The 24395-nt window shown below is 36.3% G+C and overlaps 1 protein-coding gene and 1 long non-coding RNA gene across 12 annotated transcripts in view; both read right to left on the reverse strand.

Annotated features, from left to right (window-relative positions):
• BCAS3 (BCAS3 microtubule associated cell migration factor) overlaps positions 1-24395 on the reverse strand; it is a 485409-nt gene that overhangs the window by 412677 nt on the left and 48337 nt on the right. The gene's annotated exons all lie outside the window — the stretch shown is intronic.
• LOC118502185 lies at positions 20520-23995 on the reverse strand. The gene is made up of 2 exons (XR_004904879.1): positions 22598-23995; positions 20520-22554 (listed from the first exon to the last, which is right to left on the reverse strand). It is a non-coding gene; the product is annotated as an uncharacterized LOC118502185 (long non-coding RNA).

A 24395-nucleotide genomic window follows, 5' to 3' on the forward strand; every position in this document is an offset into this window, starting at 1 on the left:
CCACCCAATCTGAGATTCAACCCCAGGGCAATAGCTGGAAGGGCACCAGTCGCACATGGGGAGTGGGTAAAGTGACTTGAAACAACGTGAGCACCAGGCAAACCCCCAGAAGCCAGGCAGCAGCAGTCCCCTCTTCCAGCCCTTCCCCAACACGGAGCCACAAAGCAGTCCCCTCTTCCAGCCCTTCCCCAACACGGAGCCACAAAGCAGTGAAGTGGGTTGCCCCACCCTGATTTCTCAAAAGAAACTTTGCAGGCAAGAAGGGACCAGCAAGTAATATTGAAAGTGTTGAAAAGCAAGGACCTATGACCTAGATTATTCTGTCCAGCAAAGCTCCTCTCATTTAGAATTAAAGGGCAGATAACTGCTTCCCAGACAAGCTAAAATTAAGGGAGTTTATCATCACCATCCATTATTAAATGAAATGTTAAAGGGACTTATTTAAGAAAAAGAAGATCAAAACTATGAGCATTAAAACAGCAACAAATTCACAACCATCAACAACTGAATCTAAAAAAAAAACCACACACCAAAAACTGAGCTAATAGCCAGAACAGGAACAGAATCATAGGGGGGGTACAGAGATCATTTGGAGGGTTATCAGCTGGGAGGGAGAAAGGGATGAATGTAGGAAAAGGTTTAGGGATTAAAAAGCGTAATTGGTAGGTATAAAATAGACAGGGGATGATAAGAATAGTATAGGGAATAGAGAAGCTAAAGAACATACATGCATGGCCCATGGATATGAACTAAGGGGGGAACTGCTGGGAGGAAGGGGCGTACTAGGCAGAGGGGGATAAAGGAGGGAAAATTGGGACAACTGTAAGAGCATAATCAATAAAATATACTTTAAAAGTTAAAAAGAAAAAAGAGAAAACAACCAAAAATCCCAGAAATCACAATACTGGGCACATATCCCACAGAAATAAAAGCTCTGTCCATACGAATCTGTGCACAAATAATCATAGCAGGTTCATTTGTAATAGCCAAAAAGTGAAATCATCCCAGATGTCCTTTGACATATGAATGTTATCTCCACACCATGTAATACCAATCTATACTATTAAGAAACTGTTGATATATTGAACAACTTGGATATATCTCAAAAACATCTTCTAAGTGAAACAGCCAATCTCAAAACTGCACATAGTATGTAATTCCAGTTATGGAACAATCTCGAAATGACAAAATTATTATAGAGATGGAGAACAGACTGATGGTTCCTAAAGGTTAGGGCTGGTAGGAGACCACGTGAGAAGGATTGCTGTAATGATGGAAGACATCTGTACCTTGATTGTATCTTGACCCAAAAGTCACAGGTTTGATTCCTGGTCAGAGCACACGCCTGGGTTGTGGGCCAGGTCCCAGGTTGGGGGCATGTGAGAGGCAACCAATTGATGTTTCTCTCACACACCAATATTTCTCTCCCTCTCTTTCTCCTGCCCTTCCCCCCTCTCTAAAAATATATAAATAAAATCTTGAAACAATAAATAGGAAACTCCTTCTTGGACTGCTTTACAATTGTTTTTCTATAATATTAAATCATTTGGTTTTTGCTCTTTTAAGGTACATATGTTAAGAGAGAAAAAATACATGCCACAGACTGGGAGAAATATTTGCTAAAGATATATCTAATAAAGGGCTGTTATACAAATTACACCAAAAAACTCTTAAAACTGAACAACAAGAAAATAAACAATTGATTATAAACATGGGTAAAAGCATCTAAAGAGGCACCTAACCAAAAATGATAAACCAATGGCCAATACGCATATGAAAGGATGCTCCACATTATAGGTCATCAGAGCAATTCAAAATGAAACAACAATGTGATACCACTACACATCTATTAAAATTAGCCAAAATCCAAAGAGCAATGACAAAACCAAATACTGGCGAGAATCTGGAGCAACAGAAACTCTCATTCATTGCTAGTAAGAATGCAAAATGGTACAGCCACATTGGAAGACAATCTACCCATTTCTTACAAAACTAAATACTCTTACCACATGATCCAGCAATCACACCTTTTAGTATTTACCTGAAGGAGTTGAAACTTTGTCCACACAAAAACCTGTACATGGATGTTTATAAAAGCTTCGTTCATAGTTGCCAAAACTCAGAATCAACCAAAATGTCCCTCATTAGCTAAATGGCTAACTGTGGTACATCCAGACAATGGAATATTATTCAGGACTAAAACAAAATGAGCTATCAAGGCATGAAATAACATGGGGGAAACATAAATGCATTGCTTAGTGAAACAGAAAAACCCACCTACTACATGTTTCATCTATATGGTATTATATATAGGCAATATTATATATTACATATGGCATTATATAAAGGCAAAACTGTGAAGACAGTAAAAGGTGAGTGGTTGTCAGGGGCTTGGAGGAAGGAGGGATTGATAGCTAGAGCACAGGTGATGTTCAGGACAGTGAACCTATTCTGTATGCTACTGCAATGGTGGGTACAGGGCATTGGTCATTTATTGAAACCAAGAGGGAACTCTAATGTAACATGTGGACTTTGGATGAGAATGATGCGTCCATGCAAGGACCTGTGTGGAAGGATGTGAACGGTGGGAGTGTGCGTGTGTGAAAACAGCGGTGTACACAGGCAGCCTCTGTGAGTTCCATTCACTTTTGCTGGATAACTAAAACTGCTCTTCAAATATTACTCTACAAAAGACATACCAAATTCTTGAACACCCATGTTCACTGCAGCATTATTCTCAATAGCCAAAAAGTGGAAGCAACCTAAATGTCCATTGATGGATGAACAGAAAATTAAAATGTGGTATATACACATAATGAAATATAACCTAGACTTTAAAAAGAAAAAAACTTTGTCAATGCTACACATGAATGAATCTTGACATTATGCTAAGTGAAATATAGTTACAAAAAGATAAATAGTGTATTGTTCCAGTAATCTGAGGCTTCTAAAGCAGTCAAACTTGTGGAAACAGAAAATGAAATGTTTCCAGAGGCCGGGGGGGGGGAAGAAACAGAGAGCTGTTTAACAACGGGGACAGTGCTCCAGTTTTCTAAGCAGTGCAAGTTCTAGAACTCTGTGAGTGTATTTTAACACTACTGAACCACACACTTAAATTTTTGTAAAGATGGTAAATTTTATGTTAACACAAATTTTATTGCAATGAAAAATTTTTGAAAAAGATAGAAATAAGGTGTGTGTGGTTAGATACACACATGCATAGATATTCAGTGACATAAAGGACAAATGCATAAATACATAAAGACAAACACCAACTTCAAGGTAGGGATATGCCTCTTGAAGAGTTAGGATGGAGATATTTTGGAGAGATGGCCAGGGGACGCTACCACTTCTTAAACAATGTTTCATTTGGTCACTGGATGGTAAAATGCAACTTTAAGGTTAATACTCCATTTTAATGGATCATTCCAAAGATTTTAATATAAAGGTTTTAATACAGAGGAGACAGATTAGTGGTTACACATTAGACTGTGACAAGACATAATAGTTTTACATTGTGAATATAGTAATTATACGAAATAAGGTAAGAAAAGCTCCATAACCCCTTGACGGACAATATTATCAACACCAGAGTCTGATAAAGATCAAAACTAAAAACACAATTAATGTTTATGAATAAAGTTATTTATAACCTTTAAAAAAATGTAGAAGCCATAACAATCAGTGTTTAAGTATTTACAAATCATTAATTACTACGGATTGTATGCTGTTACCCCCGCTCAACAAATAAATCAGACTTCACATGTAACAATATGACCTGAACAAGTCACGAGTTAAAAATTAACTGGTCCAAAGCCCACAATATTTATGTTCTGAATTAATTATAACCAAACTTCATCTATACAATCCCAACTCTTCACTCCTACCTATTTTACCTTCACCTTTAACAATAACTATTTTCCTTCTGCTTCCTGGTGTCTGCAATGTTTTTTACAGCTTATACCTGTGTTAAACATACCAATTTGATGTGTTGATGAATGAAACATCATGGCCTTAAAGTGCAAATAATACTGGCAAGAGTGGTTTGATTGTTTCGTTTTTCTCAAGCCTGATTTCAAGAACTCCACTGGTTTTGCTGACCTAATCGATTACACATTAGCACTGCCAGCTTTACGCTATAGAAGGTCAGCTACTTAACACTTATACTCTTCATGGGTATTCAGAGAAGGACTCCAAGCAAAACATTTAAACAAAATAAAGCCCTAACTTGAAAACAGCATAAGCCCTGATGCACCTGCTAGTAAACCCACGCAAGTAGAAAGAACCAGAGTCTACAATGAGTAAGCAAATAATAATGAAATCTCCAAATTTATTTGAGTCATGCTCTTCACCTTTTTTTTAATGTAATTTCAGAGTTGGAAAACTATGCAACAAAACCTTCACTCTGCTTTAAATAATTTCATTGTGGATAGTTTGAATAAATAAAAATCTGAAAATGTTAGCATAAAAATTCTACTATCTCATGAGCACTGTAGCTATTAACCTGATTTTCTGTGCAGCATAAATAGTGACATGTACTGTCCGTGATGCCTAATGGAACCATCACCCTCCCAAAATGTAATCCTCCAAATTGTAGAGGATTAACTTTTTATATAGAAAATTGTGTTTATTTGCATGTACAATAGAGAGAATGACGTTACACACACCTGTTCTACAGCATTTAACAGAATGTAGCATGATGATTGAAATGAAAAGCAGCTAGACAAATCCATCAAATATAAAAACCACTGCAATCCTGTTGCAAAGTCCTTTTGTTAAACTCCTTTTATTCTAAATCCTTTTAATTCTGTCCTATAACACTAAAACATTTATAAAAAGCTTAAAATCCTAATAAATCGCACAATTAAAGTAATGAAAATGGGCTTGGACACCAAGTCACAACTCCTCTCCGCCTCAAAAAAATTCAAGAGTTTGCATGTCAGAAAATGTTAAATAATATCCCCCCAAATACATGCCATTGCAAACTCATTTAAAATTAGTTTAAGCTCATAAATCAGCCTTAAAGATTTCAAGATAGCAATAGAAACCACTTCTGTGAGGATCCGAAAACAAATTCACATGCAGATAAAACTCCAACTGATAATGAAATATCTCAACTCTACTCTTCTAATCTTGTGGATGATGTCTTAAACATAAATATTTTACATGAAATAATGCTAGTAGTAATGAATTTTCACTGAGAAAGTCTTTTGGAGAAAAATTCCATTGAACAAATTAATGCATTTTATTAGTTAAATCATTTCCAAGTCTTCCATTCTACTTTTTTATTTTACTCAAATAATTTTCTTACACAAAATATATAATTCTGTTTGTCCAGTTTTCCACATAGATTCTCTTAGGGTGAGCTTAAAATTGTAGTCATATATTGCAGATCTAATTTTTACTAAAAATATGATTCTATTGCCAATTTATAGTCAATAAATTTTATTATGTGTAATTTTAGATTCTGTTTGACCTTTTTCCCACTAGAAATTTCTTTTCCTAAAAAATTTTCTATTACATGCTACAAAAGTTCTTGCCTAAACAGAGGTCTTATATGAGGAGTATTTTGAGACAGAGAGAAGACAGCGATGAAGTGCGAAAGAAGATGAGGAGGGAGAAGCACGAAAACAGACATGCACGCTGCAGGTGCCATCGACCAACCACAGGAAGGAGAAACAGGACAGAACTCTCAACTGCCTGGAACAGTTCTACCTAAATATGATCACCAAAGACATCTTTGTAATTTTCATCAAATACCCAAAATACGTGTATACATTTTAGCCTCCACAGTGACTTCAAAAAGTTTAAAATACGAAAGACAATACTTTTTCATTATTGCTAGCTTTCTTACCCTTCTCCATCGATTACAATGTTCTGCATGTGAGTATGCCTCAACATTCAACAGAACTGTATTATTTCACTTTGATGATCAGGAAGGGCCCTTGTGCTCTTTCACAGATTAGACTCATCACACTTTTAAAAGCACAAAATTACAAACCATCCATTTACAGGGGGGTAAACTGACCTTAAGAAAGGTTATATAACATGCCCACGTTGTTGTGGCACTAAATGCCACGTGTGACCCTGCAAGACAGCACAGAATTCTTTCCTCTCCTGCCTGGGCTCACTAAAAGAAGGTACTATTATATAAAACTACCATCAACTTCTCTACTACAAACAAAATTATTGACAAAGGCTAATGTATTTAATCCCTTAGTGCTTTAATTCTCTCATCTGCACAGTAGGGATAAAAAGCAGTATCTCACATAGGGCTATTGTGAGGATTAAAAAATAATAAAAGCAATGGAGTAAGTAGGTGCTGCAACATGTGAGAACTCAATAAAGTTTATGCAATTATTTTGTTGCTGGAAATTCTAATATGGTGAATCCGTTCATTTACTTTTCCAACTAAAAAAAATACTGTTCACATCCTTGACTCTCCTCTTGCTCTTTCTACCATGATGCCAGTCTCTCTCCACCTTGCACACCCACAATGGAATGTGCCCAGCACACACCTGCTCCAGGAATGCTGCGTTTTCTGCTTTCTGCTAGGAAATACCCAGGTATGCCCTAGTTATCTCTGCAATTCATTTGTATACTTTTTTAGGTCATGTGAAAATATTTTCCAATCAGAAAAATCATTCTCCATCATGCTTTATCTCCACACCTGATTTATTTTTCTTTGAAGAACTTAACAGAACCTCATATTATACACATTCTAGTCATTTATTTGTCTCAACCCATTCAAATGCTGACTCAAACTCCATGACACAAAAAGACTCATATGAGAAAGTTCACAACTGCTTTAGTCCTAACAGCTCAAAACTACACTCAACCCAAATTCCATCAAAAGAAAAACAAACAATTTAGCATATTCCCACAATGGAAGACTACTCAACAATAAAAAGGAAACATACACTGATACACGCAACATCATCAAGAACAGGGAGAACCATTCCCTCTAAAGTAAAGAAATCAGACAGTAGATGCCACTTGTGAAGAAGATGGGAGTAAGTCAGAAAGGGCATGTGATAACTTCCTGGGTAACAGAAATATCTCTATCTTTGTAGAAATATGGGTGACAGGATTACATGCATTTGTCAATAGTCAAACTATAACATGTAAATCTCTGTACTTCTCTACTATAAACTATACCTGCACTAAAAATCTGAAGCAAATAAGAAAGGTGTTTAGTGGCAAAAAAAGAAACCGTGTGCATGATACTGATAGTTGATTAGAGTGGTAAGATTACAGGTGGGCTTTTCCTGTAATAAAGCTTTTCACATTTTATCTAAAATGTGACCGAGAGAAGGAGTTCCTATCCTCCTCTTCCTACCTTTCTGGGAGTTTGATTGTTTTTTTTAAAATAAAATGTTGGGGGGTAGGGATACAGATGCATTAGAATAAAAAGTAATCTGCTTCATTAAAACATTAATCAGTTCAATTTTAGAAGTGACTGCCAATGCTACAACATAAAAGTTTAACAAGTTTTACCTTGAACTTTTAAGAGAAAGGTTGCCTGAAAAACAAAATAACCTCAGAGAAACTACAAGGGATAACTGGCCTCCCTTTCATGTTAATGGCTGACTTGTGAACATGAGCCTGACCGTGCACGGTCCCACACCGAGTCAAAGAATGTCTGCAACTGTTCGTGAGCCTTGCCCAGGAGTATCTGAAATTCCTACATATTTACAGTCATCTTATACACGCATTTTACATTCCACATCTCAAATAAAACACATACAGTTAAATATAGCATTTTTTACAAAACACTTCACATTTTTTCAGAACTTTTACAAAATGGGAAACTGTATACACACGGTTCTGTAGCTGATTATTCTCACTCAATGCATCAGGTACGTCCCTCCTGGTCAACAAATACTCACACATCAAGAGCATGGGATGATACCCTAACAAATTGGGCAGCCCAGCCAGGGCCATAGACACATGCTTACAAAGTAATCCTTCTGTTCCCATGAAGTCGATTGTCAAACATGAAACTGCTAAGTCAAAGGACATGTGTGGGATGGCTAGATGAATTAAATTTCATAAACACTGTTTGCTCAATTACTCTCCAAAAATGCTTTTAAAATTCACATTCCTCCCCAAATCTATAAAAAATACATTCATACAAAAACACTATTATCACTCACATTCTTATCTGTGGATGCTTACTTCCCATTATATTCCTAAATTCTAAAAGCTACAGCTTTATAAGTAGGATGCCTAACATCTTCAATGAATGAGTTTTTTAATCTGGGCTTACTACATGCATGAATTGCATTATATCATAAAATTCTAACTGTATTCCATATGTTTACATACTTTCCTGTCATCAATTCTCAAGGGAGTAATGATTTATATTATACTCCATTTCATTCCATGTAGCCACGCCTCATCCACCCTCCCCACAGTTGAACACTTTATGCAGCCCAATTCACACACAGTATGGCTGCCCATGAAGAAATCTGGAGAAATATTATAAAATGAGAAGCATTAAAAGCAGAATTCATCTCAAACTGTGCATGTGGCACTCTCATAGCTTATATTATTATGGAAACTCTATATATAGTGGGAAAAGAAAGTTCATTTAGTTTAGAACAAAGATGCCAAGGTAAAGAAGTAGTTCATGATGAAAAAGTCTATTATCTGGCTATTATGAAATAGAAGGAAAACTGTATCACCAAAAATCTTAAAATGCCTAGGAATTATTGATACCTATGCACACAAATATGTAAATAGACATGCATGCACTTAAGGAGTCAATATTTAATTAGCATGACACATTAAGCCCTAATTCAGAATGCCCAAAGCCCAACTAACACGATCTCTAGTCACAAAATAGAAAGAGTATGAAATTTGAAGTCAGACACACATCTGCAACTATTTGGTTTATAACCTTAATTCTGAACTTTAATTGCCACATCTGTAAACTGGAGATTCTACCTGGTGTGCACATTGTAAATGATTAATAAATGGTAGCTATTATAATAACAAAACAAAATGAAGGCATTCTGGAGGAAAACTGATGTTAAAAAATTAGTGAAATCATGCCAATCTTTAATCATAAACTAAACACAGGCAATTATTAAGTAACAACCATGAGCCTCAGTTAATGCTACAAACTATTTGAAAGGATACAACAGATAAACAAAAAGCAGTACTGAAGTCATCATTCCTCAGCAGGAATCTCTGGACTACTCAGAAAGCCAGTACACATGAAATAATAATAAGAAAGTGAATGATACGCATTAAATTCCTTCTGAAGCACCCAAATAGTTCATACAGATCATCTTTGCTTGGTTGACCAGAAAGGTTTCATAGAGAATGCCAAATTGGAATTAGGGTTTCAAAGAATAAGAATATTTGGGTAGCCCTGGCTGGCGTAGCTCAGTGGATTGAGCATGGGCTGCAAACCAAAGCATCGCAGGTTCGATTCCCAGTCAGGGCACATGCCTGGGTTGCAGGCCATGACCCCCAGCAACCGCACATTGATGTTTCTCTCTCTCTCTTTCTCCCTCCATTCCCTCTCTGAAAATAAATAAATAAAATCTTTAAAAAAAAAAGAATATTTGGGTAAGGAGTGGAAAAAATAAAACAAAAGACAAGAAAAGACAAATGAAGTATTGCAACGCTGAAGTCCACACAAAGTATCTATAGTCCCACTGGAGAAGGGCACATGCAATTAACGAAAAATAAAGGTGATAAGGTACAACACTCTTTGGCTCATTATTTATTTCTCTCTCACCTATCTCTTAATACTCCCTCACCCATCTTGCCCCAGCCTCACTGGGCTCTTTCTTGCCATTATCCAAAAACACAACACATTCTCCCTCCTCAGGGCCTTTGCACTCTGCCTGTAAAGTAGAGGATGACTAATTTTTGTCATAAGTTCCTGGAGGATGATTTGGCATTTAAGACTATACACATAGCCCTGGCTGGTGTGGCTCAGTTGGTTGGAGCATCATCCCATGAAACAAAAGGTCACAGGTTCGATTCCAGTCGGGGCACACATGCGGGTTCCAGGTTAGGTCCTCAATCGGGATGTGTGCAAGAGGCAACCAATTGATGTTTCTCTCACCTCAATGTTTCTTTTTCTCTCTCTCCCCCTCATTTCCCCACTCTCTAAAATTAATAATTATATCCTCAGGTAAGGATTAAAAAATTATTAAAAGAAATTATACACATATGTGATTTATTAAAAAATAAAAGAAAAACCTCTGTTATTAAATGAACACACATTTAGGGTTATCCCATCCTCTGATGAACTAATGATTTTATCATTATGAAATGTCCTTCTTTATCCCTGGTAATACTTGCTCTAAAGTCTTTACCCAATATTAATACAGCCACTCTAGCTTCCTTATTATCAGCATTTGCATGGTATAGATTTACTATCATATTATTTTAAATATGTTGGCATCTTTATCCTAACATATATTTTAATAGACAGCATATAATTTGGTTTGGTCTTCTGGTGGAATAATATTCCATTTCATCCCTTTTATTGGCTGATGAACTACACTTGTTTGGTTTAAATTTGTTTTTTGTTTTTATCGCTAGCTCTGGAGTTGCAGTATGCGTCGAAGTTACTACACTCTATTTTCAAGTGACATTATAGTTATTTCACATATAATGTTAATATTCTTATGACAGTGCATGTGTCCTTTAAACAACTGGCTGGCTTCATGCACTGCTTCATTTTTAGTTATCATTTAAGATTAAGATAAAAAATCAGGTAGCTGGTCTGAGCTGCTTTTCCTTTTATGAAGATTAGTCTATTTTCTTGCTACATTATTCATCTGGTCTTGATTTCTGACAAAGAGTTCTATGTGGAGCATGGTGAAGGCAATGACCAAAGAGAACAGAAAGAATTTAAAATATGATATTCAAAGAGATAAATAACAGAGAATTTTCCAGAATTGTATAAAAGCAAAAAGCCTGCGATCCAGGAATTTTGATGAGTCTCTGGTAAAATAGAAAATTCACACCTAAAAAGTCAGAAAACATATACATAATTGTTAATATCTTAATGAAAAAAAACAATACAATTAAGGAATAATGTGTAAAAAATTATGTATGCATATATAATTAGTTTTTATAAAAATTTGATCTTAAAAATTTTTGAAGAGTAGAATAAAAGAAATGTGGGAATAAGAAAAAGACAATAAGAGGAAATGTGATCCAAATAAGTATAAGACAAGCTAAACTGAAGAAAAACATGAAAAAAAACTCTGAGAAATATAGCTTAAAGTCCAAAAAAGAAAAAAAAAGATTTGTTAAATGGTGGTAAAATTATCTTAAAGGACCAACATGTAAACCATTTCCATGTATGCCTAACAAAGTATCTACATATCCTATAATTAGCTTAGAAGAGTATCTCAAAAAATGTAATACTAGCCCTGGCCAGGTAGCTCAGTTGGTTAGAACACCACCTTGACATGCCAAGGTTGCGGGTTCAATCCGTCATCAGGGCACATACAAGATGCAACCAATGAATGCATAAATAAGTGGAACAATAAACTAATGTTTCGCTCTCTCTCTTAAAAAAGAAACAGTAAATTGTTAAAAAAGCAATAAAGCTAGTACACATCCATCACAGTCATGTATCATCATTTGATACTCTCAGGGGCTACAACTTAGGAACCTCTAGGCCAAAGAATTTAGGAGGAAGTATTTTCTAAATGAGTTACCAAAATTACTACTAGCCCTGGCTGGTGTGGCTCAGAGGACTGGGTGCTGGTATGCAGACCAAAAAACTGCCGGTTTGATTCCCTGTCAGGGCACATGCCTGGGTTGTGGGCCAGGTCCCCAGCTGGTGGCATGCAAGAGGCAACTGATCAGTGTTTCTCTCAGACATCGACATTTCTCTCACTCTCTTTCTCCCTTCCTTACCCTCTGTAAAAATAAATAAATAAAGTCTTTTAAAAAAACAAAGTGAGTCTTGACAGGTGAGTACTTATTTAAAAAGAAATTAGTATTAAAGGTCTACTTTCAGCACCAATAACTCTGTGCATGAGTAAGTACCTAAAGTGCTGAAATGACAAATGTCACATATGTAAAATACATGAATGTATTTCCAAAAATACTATAATACACCATGTTCCAGTAACCATGTCACAGCCTATATATTAAATAAACACTAAGAATGCCCTTTAAAGAGAATCCTTCCATCCCTGCATGATTTAGAAATACTCAGTGGTAGGACAATGTGATAGAATCAAGGCAGCACTAAAACAAATTGAAAAAACTAATACTGTATTAACCAAAAAGTGCACTGCAAAAAAATATAGTTAGATGTGTGTTCAATATACACTTAGGGAAAGAACTGCTTTGGACACAACATGCACATACTCCATAATGTGTCCGCCCACACGACCATATGCTACTTGCAGGACATACGGAACACACATGCATAAACCACTCCGTGCTAGCCAACAGAATACCACTGCCTCGTCAAATGCTAGGGTTGGTCTTTCTACATGATAGGTAATTATATCCTCTTAGAAAAAAATGTAAAACCTCTTATGCCACCCAGGGATCAACCAGTAAACTCTGGGGATTGACCAGTTTCTTTAAAGATTTACAGACAACAGGGAAATAAATCTTGCTGAATAACACAATGTTCCTGCTACCAAGTAAACACCAATTTCCCCAAGTGTAACGATTATCTGAGAAATGAGAAGCAAAACAGAGTTGCAAAGTTAATACTGTGTATAAGAGCTTCCACTACTTGCTGGCAAAATATTTTTGAGGAAATAATCCTCTCATTTAAAAATAAAATTAATGAATTGGACTTCATTTAAATAGAGATGAAAATATAAGCCATTGACACACACAAAAAATATTTGCAAATCATACATCCAACAAAGGCCTTTAATACAGAGTATGTAAAGAATTTTGTAAATTCAACATTAATGGCAAAAGACACGAACAGACATGTCACCAAAGAAAATAAAGGGACTTCAAATAAGCGCATGAAAGATGCTCAGTATCATTAGGTATTAGGGATTATGAATGTAGTGGCACTACAGAAAACCATGAGATAAAAAATACCATAAAAAATGAGAGGTATTAACAAAAAAAAGGAACTAGGAGAAAGGAAAAGAACATTTTAAAAGAGCTTAAGAATATAAGGGGATTTTGCAGATGACAGACAGGGACTGCCAGAGGCCCCAACCAAAAAGTTTCAGGAGTCAGATGAGTAGTGGAGGGAGCAGGGGAATTAACAGATCCGAATAGCTTGACAAGTGAATGTTATAGGGAGGAGAGTGTAAGGATGAGAGATGACCTTTGGGATTCTCAAGATGATGGAGGTAAACAAGGATAAAGGACATATGGAACTTAGTCCCCATGTCCTTAAGACAGTGATGTCAGCACTTTGAGTATAATGTGCGAGGGAAAGAGGGAGATGTTGATAGGGAAAGACATCAACAATTTTGTAGCCACTTCTTCCCTCCTGCCAGTGGTAAACCATGGGACTCCCCCTTGGGAACCCCATGGGAACCACGGGGCAACCATCCATTTTAGCCACTTTATCAGTAAAAATTTCAAAAAAAAATTACAGTTTACTTCACTTATCCTCACTATAGTTCTGTGAAGTAGGTTGGAGAAGGGTATTATTTACCTTTGAAAAACTGTAATGCCATGGTATGCAGGTTATATGACTAATTTGAGATGATACTACAGTGGCCCTCTCAGTAATATGAATAAAAATACCAACAGCACTTTAGCTCTATGTATGCAGTCACTGTTCTGGTTACAGAAATACATGCACCAGACACACACACACAGTACTACAAAATGCAGAACTGAGCCCTGGCTAGTGTAGCTCAGTGGACTGAGCACAGGCTGCGATCCAAAGGGTCGCCGGTTAGATTCCCAGTCAAGGCAGATGCCTGGGTTGCAGGCCAGGTCCCCAGAAGGAACCATGCAAGAGGCAACCACATGTTGATGTTTCTCTCCTTTTCTATCTCCCTCTCTTCCCTTCTCTCTAAAAATAAATAAAAATCTTTTTTTAATTTAGAACTGAAATTTAAAACATGAACAAGTTAAAGAGTACATCTTTATTTATAAAAATATCTCATATAGAGAGAAATATCCCTCCCTTTGATATGTTCCATAAACTTTTTTTGATTCCCAAGGTTTATTCAAGTATCATATAAAATGTGCCAGATAAGTGAATTTTAATTTTCATCTTCCTCCTCTTCTTCATCAGTCAGGAGTATCCAACCTTCTGGTGTCTCTGGGCTACGCTGGAAGAAGAAGAGTTGTCTTGGGCCACACATTAAATACATTGTGAAACGTGATTACAAAAAAATCTCATAATGTTTTAAGTAAATTTATGATTTTTGTTGGGCCACATTCATAGCCATCTGGAGCAGCATGCGGCCTGTGGGCCACAGGTTGGACAACCCTGATCCTAGGTAATCTGGAAGTAACACAATTGGTTAGCTCTCTTTGCTGTTAGCAACTACAAGCAACCAATCACATAGTTTATTCTTCTTCAAATATTTTTTGGTGAGATATTTCAAAAGCCTTTCAGAAAAAGGCACCCTAGAAGTTACAGTTACCTTAATCTTGATCTTTCAAGGTTACAGCCCATGCACCAAGATTTCCAGCTTCTCCATTCATTTTGATGCCCTCCTGAAGAAACTGCTCAAAATTGGCAGCATCCAGGCATGATTCCATCTCCCACAGGGTGGGTGCAGTCAAAGGTAAACTTCAAAACCTCCTTCTTTTTATTTATTTATTTATTTTTGCCTCCCTTCGCCATAATCTCTTTCACAGGCACCATGTTAGCAGCAGAGGCAGAAAAACTCCACTATAAACCTCTAAATTTTCATTTCTAATGTCCATTTCTGACCCAGGAAAAACTATCACGTTCAGTTTCTCTTGCTTGCATCTTTTTCTTCTCCACATAGGGCACTGAGCCCAAAGAGGCAGACCATGAATGATCCTTGGTTCATTTCTCTTTGACAGTGTGGGTCTCTTCTTTATATTTTACTAGTATAAGGAAAACCTATGAGCCCATCGCTGAAGGTGAGAAGTAAAACATTACCGACACTTCCCATTTACCATCCTTACACAGACTCACCCATCATAAAGCCTGTAACCTACCTATCATCAGGTAGCCACTCTCCGAAAGTTTGTACTTCTCACTCCTTTGAAGATACATATACCCAGAGTTGTAGTTTTATTTTTTGCATTTCCAAATAAGAGTTTTATTAGATCATGAATCTGGTTGTTGCTATTAACTATAAAGTTATATAAATTCACAAGGCTGCAAATTAAATTCTCTCCATATTACACCATAAGTGAAAATAATGAAAATTCCAATATATTCCCAAAGTAAACCCATATATCCATAAAACCTGCAAGACGAAGTAACAGCAACAAGGGGAAATTTTTCTATGGAAACTAGGTTAAAAAGTAAGTGCCAAGGAGATACTTCAAATGATAACAACTGAGGCCCAATCCTCTTGTCTTTAAGACTAAAAGAATTACAGGCAGAAAGGAAAAAAAAAGATGCCATTCTCTGAAAGGCAAGAATCATAGTAGTCCCTTGATGATAGTAAGAGGGGAGGGAAAGTTTAAGCCTCCTTTACCTATTCATGAGATCAAAAGAAATAAAAGATTCCCTTGGTGTTTTTATCATGTTCTTTTGCTACTACATCTAGCACCAGAGAGAAAACAGCACAATTAGAGCTACAATACCTCTTCAAATTCCTCTATAATGCTTGCACCTTTTAAAGGATCTGTGATTCAACTTCTCCAAAGATACATTAAATTTTAACTACCCGACAAAATCCAATCCCAATTTATCTGTTTTCTTTATTTACAAAAATTCATACAGAACTTTTACTATGTATCAGGTGTTGTTCTAAGCAATCTTACAGAAAATTATCCACACCTTAGAATTAAAGCAAAATGCTGAACTTCTGCATCCAGCCATAATGGATTAACAGGGATTAGATTTACCCTCCTCCTGGAAAACTTAACAAACAGATGAAAACAGTTTCTAGATGGTGAGCAACAGCACAAGACAGTGATCCTTGAGACCAGGGAAACAATCGATATGAGCCCTATGTATGTCCAACGTCCTACTCATTTACTTAAATATTGTCAGCGGCTGCTTTTGCACTCTGATGGCAGAGGTGAGTAGTCATGACAGATGCTCGATGGCCCGCAGGCCTAAAGTATTTTCTACCTGGCTGTTTCAGAATATGTTTGTACACCCCTGCCTTAGACTAAAGGCTGTTCTAGGCATATTAAACAAAAATTCAAGTCGTGTAAATGTATTCCAGAGCAAAGCCCAAAAATATTTAAAGGAATACAAAACAGCCCCTAAGCAACATTAAATGCACAATGTGTGGCATCTGAACAAATATTTCAAGGCATGTAAGTAAGCAATGTGATTTGACTCATATTAAGGAGATAAATCAATCAATAGAACAGAGTGACATTTAAACTACTATGAAAAGCATAGTCCATTTATTCAAGAAGATAGAGGAGAGGGAAACATGTTAAAAAGACACTGAAGATCTCTCCATACACATGCATGTACCCATGTGCGCACGCGCACACACACACCCCTTCTAACCCTTCTAAAAATGGGAAATACAGTGTCTGAGATGAAAGATTCACTGGGTAGGTAAACAATATATTAGATACTGCAGAGGAAATCATTAGGAAACAAGAAGAGGCACCAATAGAAACTACAGCTATGGTACATTTCACAAAGGAATACTACTCAGCCATAAAAAAAGAAAAGTTTACCCTCTGCAACAGCATGGATGGACCTGCAGAACATTATGTCAAGTGAAATAAGCCAGTCAGAGAAAGACAAGTACCATGTGATTTCACTCATATGTAGAATCTAATGAACAAACTGAACTAACAAGCAAATAGAGAGATTCATAGATAGAGAGCAATGTGACAGCTCTGGGAAGGTTGGGAGGAGCTCAAGGGATAGAGCAAAAAATAAAAAAGAGAAAGAATTTATGGACAGAGACAGCAGTGTTGTGACTACATGGGGCGAGAAGATGGGTGCAGGTGGAAGAGGGTATGGGGGGATAAATGGCAATGGAAAAATACAATTAAAAATAATGTAAAATTTAAAATTTTTACTTAAACTTTCAGAAATCAGAAGAAGTAAATGCAGCTGTCTGTCATATTTCATAAAAGCTTGCTATTCAATAAAAAAAGAAAGGAAGAAAAAAGACTGAAAAAAAACCAACAAATCTACAACTTCATTAAACAATGTCACCCCAACAAATTCAGTAAAGCCCTGGCTGGATAGCTCAGTTGGTTAAAATGTCTTCCCAATACGCCAGACTTGAGGGTTGGATCCCTGGTCAGGGCCCACATAAGAATCAACCAATGAATGCATGAGTAAGCGGAACAACAAATCCATGTCTCTCTCTGTTTCTCTCCCTCTCCTGCTCGCACTTCCTCTCTCTCTCTCTCTCAAATCAATACATAAAAATGTTTTAAACAGAGAATTAAATAGAAAAAAATAAATTCGATAAAAATTTTTCAAAAATGAACAGAACATTAGTGGTTGTGAAACAGCATCAAGTGTGCTAAAATACATGTAAACAAGGGAAAAGAAAAAAGATCTGACTATGCATTGTGAAAAGTCACTGTCAAGAGAGTAAGACAAGCCAAGACTGGGAAAAGTCATGTATATAATATATGTATATACGCATATACGATAAAAGACTTATCTAAAATATATAAAGAATACCTACATCTCAACAGTAACGAAAGAAATAAAAACCTGAAGACCTTGACAGATATCTCACCAAAGATAACATATCACAAGTAAGTAGATGAAAAGATACTCCATATATCATGAAAAAATTAAAACAATGAGATAACCATTACACAGCTGGTACAGCAATTTTAACTTTTTTCATCTCATGACACACGAAAACTAATTACTAAAATTCTGCAGCACACCAAAAAATATATTACATTTTTTGGCAACCTGACAAAAAAGTAGTAATAATTTTGGTTTTTCACACTGGATGGCTATTGTTGTATTGGCTATTGTCTTTTTTTTTTAATTTGATAATCTACAGGAAAAGTGGTCAGTGCCCCTGACTCAATAGTTAGGTATTAAATATTTTAAAAATTCTTGTGGCACACCCATTGAAAATCGCCGAGCTAGCAGAATGGCTGAAATCTGGACTACTGACATCAAGTATACTGGTGAGAATGTGGAGAAAGAGCAACTCTCATTGCAGGGAATATATGGGAACTCTGTATTTTCCACTCAATTTTTCTGTGAACCTAAAATTGCTCTTAAAAAAAGTCTATTTTAAATATGTATGTATTCTATTATTTGAAGTATGTCAATAAATAACCAAAATTTTTCATAAATCCACTACTTTTGAAAATCCGCAGCCGCCCCTGCTAGTGTGCTCAGGGGCTTGGAGCATCATCCTGTATGCCAAAAGAATGAAGTTTCAACTTCCAGTTAGGGCACACATCTAGGTTGTAGGTTTGAGCCCTAGTCAGGGCAGATGGGAGAGGCAACCAATCGATGTTTCTCTCTTTCTCTCTCTCTCTCTCACCTCCCCTTTCTCTAAAATCAATACACATATTTAAAGAATAAGAAAAGAAAATCTGCAGCGACTATACTATTTTATATACCCACCAGCAAACCACATGGGTTCCAATTTTTATAAAGCCTCCCTCCCCAACACTTGTTATTTTGTTTTTCTGATAATAGCCATCCTAATGCATGTAAAGTAGTACTCATCATTATTTTCATTAGCATTTCTCTAATAATGCTGAGCATCTTTTCATGTACTTATGGGCCATCTGTATTACTTTCTTTGGAGAAATGTCTATTCAAGTCCTTTCACCATTTTTAAAGCAGGTTGTATGGTTTTTTGTTGTTGAGTGTTTTGAGATTTTTATACAATATGTGAAATGGTATAATATCACTTGAAGGTAAGCTGTAAATCCTAAAGAATCACTAAAAACAAAACAAACAAATAGTAAACAGATATAATAAAGGAGATTAACTGGAATCATAAAAATAGTGCAAAAGAAGGCAGAAAAAAATTGACAAGGGCAACAATGAATGCTTTGGAAAAACAGAAAAGGATAAAATGGTATATTCAAATTAATTCCTGTTAACATACATTAAATGTAAATGGTCTAAAGATACAAGTAAAAGACAGTGAAATACTGTACTAAAAACAAAAAACAAGACTCAGTTATATGTTACCTACAAGAAATGCATTTTACACAATAAGAAAATCAAAGGTTCAAAGTAAAAAGATCACAAAAGGTATATCACGCCAACATTAGAAAAAAGAAAGCAAGAGCATCTATACACACCCATATATAATAGAAAAAGTAAGTTACAGAGCAAGGAATATTACTACCGGGGATTTCATTAATGACAAATGAATCAATTCATAAAGAAGACTTTACCATCCTAAGTATTTTTGTTCCCAATAACAGAATGGCAAAACACATAAGGCAAAAACTGATAAAATTACAAAAACAACAAACAATTACTATGGAAGATTTGAACAACTCTCTCTCTATAACTGACAGAATAAGCAGAAAGACAACCCATATGGATACAAAAGAATGGAACAAGACAGACAATATAGCAAACCTCAAAACACTCAACAGTACTGGACTCATATAAACTATGTCTTCTGATGACAACAGGATTAAATTAAAAATTAATAAAGAAAAGATAATCAGGAAAGTAAGACAAATTTTTAACAACATCCTTTTAAAAGAACCCATGGGTCTAGGACAAATATCACAAGGTAACCTAAAAAATGTATTTAAGTTAATGGGAAAAAAAGACAGAAACAAAAATCGCAAATAATACAAGAAAAAATCTGTAACATGGAAATTAAAGATAAATTAAAATGTAAAAACTGCTGAAAATTAAAAGTGCTTGCTACGGAAGAGCCTGAACATACTCTCTGCGGGAGGACGCTGATGACGTGGAGGATCTGCCCGTGTAGGGAGGAAAGTACAAAGGAAATCTCTGCATATTCTGCTCGGTTTTGCCGTGAACCTGAAGCGGCTCCTGTCTAACATTTTAAGGAATTGACAAGTTGTTTCCCAGTAGCTGTTCTAATTTACATCGTCTTAAGTCGTGTATGATAGTTCCAGGGAGTCTACATCCTCACCAATACTCGTCGTTATTGTCTCCCATGTGCATACAGACATTTTGGTGGGCGTGAAGTGGGCAAGGGGACTTGTCACAGTGAGAGAAAAGCTTTCTATTTTGATTGTGGTTGTAGTTACATAACTGTATCTGTCTGGCAAAATTCATTAAATGATGTACTTAATGAGGTTCACTGTATGCAAAATTATTTCTCAATAAAGCTGAATGTTTTTAAGACTCACGTAAAATGACTGTGACTTAGAAAATAACCAGTTTTCACTTTCACACCTAGGAATGCATTATGATAAATGAACACAGATTTCCAAGACCACAACTTGTCCAATACACTAAGACACCCACATTCTTTTTTTACAGTTCTACAGTAAAAGGCATTTATTTAAACTGTCCTGATAACAATCAGCATCTCTATTACAAGTCTGTTTATTTGGGTCACAATCATTAAGCTCACATTTGGTAATTTAGTTGCTTCATGTTACACCTTTGTTTTTATCTGATTCGAGATATCCGACACTAACCCTTTTGAAGTACTTTTAATAGTTTATACAGAGTCCTGTAAAAGGGAAGCAGCATTTCTTTTAAAGGGCCGATTCAATTTAGGGAAAACGTAACTTGAATAGACTGCAGCTGTCTTTGTGACATACCTTATCCTGACAGCTTAAAATTTAAAATGTAGCTATGTAAGATAATGGCTTTCCTATATACTGGTCCCCATACGGCCTGTTTTTAGTGCTCTTCACCTTCAGACTAAACAACCAAGGACTCCATGTACAATGAAAACACTAGGGCAACTGGAGAAATTTTAGACCTTCAATAAAATATAAGAAAAGATGGAGAAATAGAGCTACTTTTTACACATTTCAGTGAACACACAACTGTTTGGTTTCTGCAGAGACACAGCCTAGAAACACTGAGATTTGGTAAAGGAGTTCCTCTGCAGTACGGGAATAATCAAATACTGGGAGACAGTAAGGCCGAGTGATTAAGAGGCAAGCTTTCAAGTTCATCTCCACCACTTACCAACTATGGGTCTCTATGCCAGTCACCTAAACTCTTTGAACTTTAAGTCTCCTCATCTGTAAAACAGAATGGTAGTCACTTTGCAGAATAGTGGGAAAGTGGTGATTATGTATATAATCAACCTAGCATTCGTGTGAAAAATATCAAGCATTATTGTTTACTTGATTTTTAAATTTACTTCCTCTCTTTTCTGTTCAATGTACTTCCTTCTCACTGAGGCCTCATGGGAAAAGTCTTTAATTACAGGGTTTAAATAGATACAAACTGAGGACACTCTTAGATCAATTTCTCAAACTCTGTCCAATACACCATGGCATCACAAAAACTTCAAAACTAAACAAGCAGCACCTCTAAAACATTCTCCCCTACAAACACTATTTCTCTGACCAAAAACATTAAAGAAATTTAAGATGAACAGAGCAGAGCATTTGAGATCATGCTCCCTGGTATATGTTGTTATTCTGGCTCATATAAACTCATAAAAATTCTCCACATGTTTGGACATTTCTTATAATACATTGACATACAGGCCTGGTGATTCATGCTGGCCAATGACCAGTGCAAATGAGTCCTCATTAGCCCTCATTAGCCCTTCTCTGAAAGGGTCCCTGAGGCATCTCTTCAGAATGCCTGGAGTTCTGTGGCCATATCCAGTCTGATCAACATCATACAGACTAAGAAACAGGTGTGGGGAGACGACGTGACTCCCTCCCACACCACACAACTAGCAAGTGGCAAATTCCTATGCAGAATTCAGGCCTGAGTGCACACCTCTCTCCATCGGACTTGCTGCCATCTCTTTATAGACAAACCTGGGAGCCGGAGGTCTGTGCTGGCTACCCAGATACATGATGACAACGGAAGTCCTGGGGAGACTGTTCCACAACAGGTCTCCAAGAATAAAAATATTTAGAATAACAAACAGCTCTCACCGCACAGCTGGTGTGCTTGAAGAGTTAATGGTTTAGAGTTAAGGAACATGCAAACACCACAATCAGACAGCAGGAGTTCCCAAGATAGCTGAGAAACAGGAACCCACCCCAAAGGATAAGGATAGTAAAAGGTTAAAACTGGCCCATCCACATGGCCAACATCAGAGAAAAAGTAAACCAAGACATCCTGTTAGAGGGGGATGCACAGAGAAGGCAGAGTCCTGGGACTAGAAAGAAAAAAAAATTATAAGACATAATAGACAGAAGCTAAGTGCTTGTTGCAACTTAAGTTAACCAAGTTAAGAAGGTGTGTATCTTCCTAACGACCCTGACAATAAAAATCTGACACTGAAAAAAAAGATGAACAGAATGTATGCTCCCCCACTATGATTTCTCTAAGTCACAAGCTTACACAAATTTTGTAAAAACCTAAATTATCCATGCTCGCTTCGGCAGCACATATACTAAAAACCTAAATTATCCGAAGTATTAAAGGCCCCAATGATAAAGACTAAGTGTTATGAAAAATACACACAAGGCAAACTGAGAATTAATTAGAGCAGAAAACATTACAAAAGTCTAAATCTCATAGTTTGGACATTTAAAATGTCAATAAGCCTGTTCCCTTTTTGCAAAATACTGGTGATGACTGTAAGCAAATGTCAGTCGGCCTACTTTTGGAATGTTGCTAGTGTTTTGGCTAAACAGACTCTGTGTGTGTGTGTGTGTGTGTGTGTGTGTGTTTATATGATTTACTTTGTTAAACACAGTCATTAAAATTTTACAGGAAAAAAATTTACAGCAAACCTCGTGAAGAAGTTCATAGAAATTTCTGATTTCATACAGCTTAACAAATCAAACAACTCTTATTTGAACAGGATAAAAAACACATTTAAGTTGCTTGAAAAGGATGAAACAGGTAATTGTACCTTGAGAAAAATAATGAAAACCCAACACTATTTGAAAATTTACAAAATATAAGCAAATGAGAAAAAGCTTAGCAGCTCTAAAGTTGTTCTGCATGTTTTTGTTTGTAGAAAAATAACTTCAGCCATTCATATCATTAAAAACCAGCAAAAATTAGTATTTGGGACTGCATGGCTAGGCTGCTCACAGAATCACAATCTTCAGAAAATACTTGGCATTTATAGTCCAACAGGAAAACTGGATCTTAAGTCTTTTTAAAAAACTTAATATTTTGAGATGTAAAGTTGCAAATTCCTTCCATAACAGAGCAAAAAATAATAGTGCCTTTCCAGCGGTAAGTCACAATGAAATAATCTGGAAGAAACCAGCCGAGGTGGCTGCCCAGTACTCTGGATGTGCACCAGAAATCTGGCTCACAGACACCTGAGGACACTGTATCTCCAAAGAATCCACCTACTCTCAGAATAAAGGTCCTGCTTTAAAAGAATTTATTCTAAAATACTCTTTTATGAAAAAATTTCAGGTACTCCATAGACTGGACTCCTAGGGATAACAAATATGATTAAATCTGCATTTCTCAAAAACCTAGTTTAGGTTCAAGGCCAAAATGATCACCCTTCTCCATGAGCACTGCCTAATATAATTCCTAATAGGGTTACAAGCTCTGTTAGAATCAAAAACAGTGTTAGCCATTTGGTCACTGACAAATGATTTAAAAAGTACTTGACACAAAAGTATAGTTCTCGTTTCTTTTTGCAAAATATTAAATAAATTCACTTTGGGGCAACACTCAAATTCCACATATTCTGCAATGCACTGCACAGAATGCACTTCTCCTGCGACTCCAAAGAAATGCATTAGTCAGGGAAGGACCACAATATATCAAAGAAAAAACCTATGAAAACTAGATGTTGACAAAAAAAAAAAAAAATCAAGGAATATAATAGAGCCCTAGCTGGTGTGGCTCAGTGGACTGAGTGTCAACCTGAGAACCAAAGGGTCACCGGTTCAATTCCCAGTCAGGGCACATGGCTGGGTCAGGGTCAGGTCCCCAGGTGGGGGTGTGTGACAGGCAACCAGACAGATGTAACTCTTACACATGGATGTTTCTCCCCCTCTTTCTCTCTCCCTTCCCCTCTCTCTAAAAACAAATAGTATCTTTAAAAAAAGAAATGTAATGGAAAAAGAAAACAAATAACAAAAAGACAAAAACTTTAATTCAACTTTTAAGAGTCACTGTGACAATGAAGAAGCAGGAAGCACAAACCACTGATCTGAATAAATGCCCGTTAAATACAATGATGACTTTCTGTGGGAAAAGAGGACCCACAAATCTTAAGTTT

This window comes from Phyllostomus discolor, chromosome 8, assembly GCF_004126475.2.
Source record: "Phyllostomus discolor isolate MPI-MPIP mPhyDis1 chromosome 8, mPhyDis1.pri.v3, whole genome shotgun sequence".
NCBI classification, from domain to species: Eukaryota; Metazoa; Chordata; class Mammalia; order Chiroptera; family Phyllostomidae; genus Phyllostomus; species Phyllostomus discolor.